Below are 6760 nucleotides of genomic sequence, written 5' to 3'. Positions count from 1 at the left end.
CACCCACCACCCCTCCTCTCCCTGACTCCTGGGTTCCTCTCATTAGGAGAGGGTCTTCTTGAAGTTGTCTCCCACTCATGGACCAGATAAAATGATTAGAAAACAAGCCAGGGCTGCCGCCCCTTGTCTATCCTGACTCGGGACCCTACACCTGTTCCTTGGATCTGGCCGGTGCAGCAAGGCCCATTATCTGCAACTCTGAGCCCCTGAGGGGCGAGGATTGGCTGACCTGGGCAGCCTGACCTGGCCGGCCAGCCCTTCCCAGGTGTGCCTCGGTTGAGGTCAATATAAACACCCCTCCAGGCAGCAAAAGCCTCTGCAGCTGTGCCTGACGCCATATTCTCTGCCCCGTCAGCAGTCTCGGGGTTGTGCTGGTGGGAGGGAGTAGGGCCCACGGCTCTATGAGTGGCCCCGTGTGAGTGGGGCTCTGCTGGACTTTCTGCAGGAGTTGCCTGGCTGCCACCTGCTAAAGAAGAGGATGTGTCACCCATACCTGCTGCTGGAATTTCTCCCCGGGCAGAGGTGAGGAAGGAAAAAAGCAGTGGGGGCCGGGACAGGAGGGGTACCTCAGGCAGGGAAATGGAAAGCTTCCAGAAGAGCGCCTGGGGCCAGGACCATCCTGGCTGACCTGCAGGCACCAAGTTGGCCTGCGTGCTGTCGCTGGTGTGACTCCAAACCCCTTCCTCTAGGCTTTAAAGTCTTTGCACACATTCAGGTGTTTTACCTGGGAAGGGTGGGAAAAGTTCAGCAGCAGCTGGCCTGGGGCTCAGCTCACGTTTACTCAGAGACGCCTCCTCATGGTCCCTCAGCTTTGCAATGAGGACGCTCCTTGCGGGGGGGCTGCTGGCTGCATGGGAGATGATTCCCCATCTCTGACCAACTTCAGAATTGTTTACCACTGGAGCAAGTGCCCTGATAGGGTTTTCCTCTGTGTGACCAGTGAGTTCTGTTTTTGTTTTTTCTTTTTTGGTTCAAGGTAGGTTTTATTCCTCTTTTTGTATTTATAGATATAAGCATGGAAATAATTCATTCATATAAATACGTCTATGGGAAGGAAAGAACATTTTTTCTGTTTTATTTTTTTTAAATATTATTTATGTTTTAATTTTTTAATTTTATTTTATTCATTTTTTTATACAGCAGGTTCTTATTGGTTATCTATTTTATACATATAAGTGTATATATTTCAATCCCAGGCTCGCAATTCATCCCACCACCACCACCCTGACACTTTCCTCCCTTGGTGTCCATACATTTGTTCTCTACATCTGTGTCTCTATTTCTGCCTTGCAAACTGGTTTATCTGTACCATTTTTCTAGGTTCCACATGTATGCCCTAATATATGATATTTGTTTTTCTCTTTCTGACTTACTTCACTCTGTATGACAGTCTCTAGATCTATCCACGTCTCTACAAATGACCCAATTTCGTTCCTTTTTATGGCTGAGTAATATTCCATTTTATATATGTACCACATCTTTTCCATTCGTCTGTCTATGGGCATTTAGTTTGCTTCCATGACCTGGCTATTGTAAATAGTGCTGCAATGAACATTGTGTGAATATCTTTTTGAATTATGGTTTTCTCTGGGTGTATGCCCAGTAGTGGGATTGCTGGGTCATATGGTAATTCTATTTTGAGTTTTATAAGGAACCTCCATACTGTTCTCCATAGTGACTGTATCAATTTACATTCCCACAAATAGTATAAGAGGGTTCCCTTTTCTCCACACCCTCTCCAGCATTTGTTGTTTGTAGATTTTCTGATGATGCCCATTCTAACTTGTGTGAGGTGATACCTCATTGTAGTTTTGGTTTATATTTCTCTAATAATTAGTGATGTTGAGCAGCTTTTCATGTGCTTCTTGACCATCTCTATGTCTTCTCGGGACAAATGTCTATTTACGACATCTGCCCATTTTTGGATTGGGTTGTTTGTTTTTTTACTGTTGAGCTGCATGTGCTGTTTATATATATTGGAGATTAATCCTTTGTCCATTGATTCGTTTGCAAATATTTTCTCCCATTCTGAGGTTGTCTTTTCGTCTTGTTTGTAGTTTCCTTTGCTTTGCAAAAGCTTTTAGGTTTCATTTGCTCCTATTTGTTTATTTTTGTTTTTTATTCCATTACTCTAGGAGGTGGATCAAAAAAGATCTTGTTGTGATTTTTGTCAAAGAGTATTCTTCCTATGTTTTCCTCTAAGAGTTTTATAGTGGCTGGTCTTACATTTCGATCTCTAATCCATTTTGAGTTTATTTTTTGTGTATGGTGTTAGGGAGTGTTCTAATTTCATTCTTTTACATGTAGCTGTCCATTTTTCCCAGCTTCACTTATTGAAGAGACTGTCTTTTCTCCATTGTATATCCTTGCCTCCTTTGTCCTAGATTAGTGGACCATAGGTGTGTAGGTTTATCTCTGGGCTTTCTTTTTTTTTCTTTTAGATCTTTATTGGAGTATAATTGCTTTACAATTGTGTGTTAGTTTCTGCTCTATAAAAAAGTGAATCAGCTATCTGTATACATATAACACCATATCCCCTCCCTCTTGCACCTCCCTCTCACTCCCTTATCCCACCCCTTTAGGTGGTCACAAAGCACCGAGCTGATCTCCCTGTGCTATGTGGCTGCTTCCCAGTAGCTATCAATTTTACATTTGGTAGTGTATATATGTCCATACCACTCTCTCACTTTGTCTCAGCTTACCCTTCCCCCTCCCCGTGTCCTCAAGTCCTTTCTCTACGTCTGTGTCCTTAATCCTTTCCTGCCCCTAGGTTCTTCATAAACTATTTTCTTTTAGACTCCATATATATGTGTTAGCATACGGTATTTGTTTTTCTTTTTCTGACTTACTTCACTCTGTAGGACAGACTCTAGATCCATCCACCTCACTACAAATAACTCAATTTCGTTTCTTTTTATGGCTGAATAATGTTCCATTGTATATATGTGCCACATCTTCTTTATCCATTCATCTGTTGATGGACAGTTAGGTTGCTTCCATGTCCTGGCTATTGTAAATAGAGCTACAATGAACATTGTGGTACATGACTCTTTTTGAATTATGGTTTTCTCAAGGTAAATGTCCAGTAGTGGGATTGCTGGGTTGTACGGTTGTTCTATTTTTAGTTTTTAAGGAACCCCCATACTGTTCTCCCTAGTGGCTATATCAATTTACATTCCCACCAACAGTGCAAGAGCATTCCCTTTTCTCCAATAAATGCCTCTCCAGCATTTATTGTTGGTAGATTTTTTGATGATGGCCATTCTGACTGGTGTGAGGTGATACCTCACTGTAGTTTTGATTTGCATTTCTCTAATGATTAGTGATGTTCAGCATCCTTTCAAGTGTTTGTTGGCAACCTGTATATCTTCTTTGGAGAAATGTCTATTTAGGTCTTCTGCCCATTTTTGGATTGGGTTGTTTGGTTTTGTGATATTGAGCTACAGGAGCTGCTTTTTGGAGGTTAATCCTTTGCCATTTGCTTCATTTGAAAATATTTTCTCCCATTCTGATGGTTGTCTTTTCATCTTGCTTATGTTTTCCTTTGCTGTGCAAAAGATTTTAAGTTTCATTAAGTCCCATTTTTTAATTTTTGTTTTTATTTCCATTTCTGTAGGAGGTGGGTCAAAAAGGATCTTGCTGTGATTTATGTCATAGACTGTTCTGCTTGTTTTCCTCTGAGAGTTTTATAGTGGCTGGTCTTACATTTAGGTCTCTAATCCATTTTGAGTTTATTTTTGTGTATGATGTTAGGGAGTGTTCTAATTTCATTCTTTTACATGTAGCTGTCCAGTTTTCCCAGCACCACTTACTGAAGACACTGTCTTTTCTCCATTGTATACCCTTGCCTCCTTTGTCATAGATTAGTTAACCATAGGTACGTGGGTTTATCTCTGTGCTTTCTATCCTGTTCTATTGATCTGTATTTCTGTTTTTGTGTCGGTACCATATTATCTTGATTACTGTAGCTTTGTAATATAGTCTGAAGTCTGGAAGTCTGATTCCTCCAGCTCTTTTTTTTCCCCCTCAAGACTGCTTTGGCTATCCGGGGTCTTTTGTGTCTCCCTACAAATTTTAAGATTATTTTTCTAGTTCTGTAGAAAATGCCAAAGGTATTTTGATAGGGATTGTATTGAATCTGTAGATTGCTTTGGGTAGTATAGTCATTTTCACAATATTGATTCTTCTAATCCAAGAACATGGTATATGTCTCCATCTGTTTATATCATCTTTGATTTCTTTCATCAGTGTCTTATAGTTTCTGAGTACAGGTCTTTTACTTCCTTAGGTAGGTTAATTCCTAGGTATTTTATTTTTGTTGCAGTGGTAATGGGATTGTTTCCTTAATTTCTCTTTCTGTTCTTTCATGGTTAGTGTATAGGAATGCAAGCAATTTCTGTGCATTAATTTTGTATCCTGCAACTTTACCAAATTCATTGATTAGCTCCAGTGGTTTTCTGGTGGCATCTTTAGGATTCTCTATCTATGATATGATGTCATCTGCAAACAGTGACAACTTTACTTCTTCTTTTCCTTTTTGTATTCCTTTTATTTCTTTTTCTTCTCTGAGTGCCATGGCTAGGACTTCCAAAACTATGTTGACTAGTAGTGGTGAGAGTGGACATCCTCGTCTTGTTCCTGATCTTAGAGGAAACGTTTTCAGTTTTTCACTGTTGAGAATGATGTTTGCTGTGGGTTTGTCATATATGACCTTTATTATGTTGATGTAGTTTCCCTCTATGCCCACACTCTGCAGAGTTTTTATCATAAATGGGTGTTGAATTTTCTCAAAATCTTTTCCTGCATCTATTGAGATGATCATATGGTTTTATCCTTCAGTTTTTTAATATGGTGTATCACATTGATTTGTGTATATTGAAGAATCCTTGCATCCCTGGGATAAACCCCACTTGATCATGGTGTATGATCCTTTTAATGTGTTGTTCAATTCTGTTTGCTAGTATTTTGTTGAGTATTTTTACATCTATATTCATCAGTGATATTGGTCTATAATTTTCTTTCCTTGTAATATCTTTGTCTGGTTTTGGTATCAGGGTGATGGTGGTCTCATAGAATGAGTTTGGGAGTGTTCCTTCCCCTGCAATTGTTTTGAAGAATTTGAGAAGGTTGGGTGTTAGCTCTTCTATAAATGTTTGATAGAATTCACCTGCGATGCCATCTGGTTCTGGACTTTTGTTTGTTGGAAGATTTTTAATCACAGTTTCAATTTCATTGCTTGTGATAGGTTTGTTCATATTTTCTATTTCTTCCTGGTTCAGTCTTGGAAGGTTATCCCTTTCTAAGAATTTGTCCATTTCTTCCAGGTTGTCCATTTTATTGGCATAGAGTTGCTTGTAGTAGTCTCTTAGGATGCTTTGTATTCCTGTGGTGTCTGTTGTAACTTCTCCTTTTTCACTTCTAATTTTGTTGATTTGATTCCTCTCCCTCTTTTTCTTGAGTCTGGCTAAAGGTTTATCATTTTTGTTTATCTTCTCAAAGAACCGGCTTTTAGTTTTATTGATCTTTGCTTTCGTTTTCTTTGCTTCTATTTCATTTATTTCTGCTCTGATCTTTATGATTTCTTTCATTCTACTAACTTTGGGTTTTGTTCTTCTTTCTCTAGTGCCTCTAGGTGTAAGGTTAGATTGTTTATTTGAGATTTTTCTTGTTTCTTGAGGTAAGCTTGTATAGCTATAAACTTCCCTCTTAGAACTGCTTTTGCTGCATCCCATAGGTTTTGGATCATCGTGTTTTTGTTGTCATTTGTCTCTAGGTAGTTTTTGATTTCCTCTTTTATTTCTTCAGTGATCTCTTGGTTATTTAGTAACGTATTGTTTAGTCTCCATGTGTTTGTGTTTTTTACGGTTTTGTCCCTGTAATTGATTTCTAATCTCATAGCATTGTGGTCGGAACAGCTGCTTGATATGATTTCAATTTTATTAAATTTACTGAGGCTTTATTTGTTACCCAAGATGTGATCTATCCTGGAGAATGTTCCATGTGCAGTTGAGAAGAACGTGTAATCTGCTGTTTTTGGATAGAATGTCCTATAAATATTAATTAACTCTATCTGGTCTATTGTGTCATTTAAAGCTTGTGTTTCCTTATTAATTTTCTGTCTGGATGATCTCCACTGGTGTAAGTGAGCTGTTAAAGTCCCCTGCTATTATTGTGTTACTGTCGATTTCCTCTTTTATAGCTGTTAGCAGTTGCCTTATATATTGAGGTGCTCCTATGTTGGGTACATATATATTTATAATTGTTATATCTTCTTCTTGGATTGATCCCTTGACCATTATGTATTGTCTTTCCTTGTCTCTTGTAACATTCTTTATTTTAAAGTCTATTTTATCTGATATTAGTATTGGTTCTCCAGCTTTCTTTTGATTTTCATTTGCATAGAATATATTTTTCCATCGCCCACTTTCAGTCTGTATGTGTCCCTAGGTCTGAAATGGGTCTCTTGTAGACCGCATATATATGGGTCTTGTTTTTGTATCCATTCAGCGAGCCTGTGTCTTTTGGTTGGAAAATTTAGTCCATTCACGTTTAAGGTAATTATCGATATGTATGTTCCTATTACTATTTTCTGAATTGTTATGGGTTTGTCTTGGTGGGTCCTTTTCTTCTCTTGTGTTTCCCACTTAGAGAAGTTCCTTTAGCATTTGGTGTAGAGCTGGTTTCATGGTGCTGAATTTTCTTAGCTTTTGCTTGTCTGTAGGGCTTATGATTTCTCTGTCAAATTTGAATGAGATCCTTG

Source organism: Balaenoptera borealis, assembly GCF_965194805.1.
Source record: "Balaenoptera borealis genome assembly, chromosome: 2".
In the NCBI taxonomy this organism is placed as follows: Eukaryota; Metazoa; Chordata; class Mammalia; order Artiodactyla; family Balaenopteridae; genus Balaenoptera; species Balaenoptera borealis.
The sequence above is the reverse complement of the archived record's forward strand: the minus strand, read 5'-3'. Positions refer to the sequence as shown.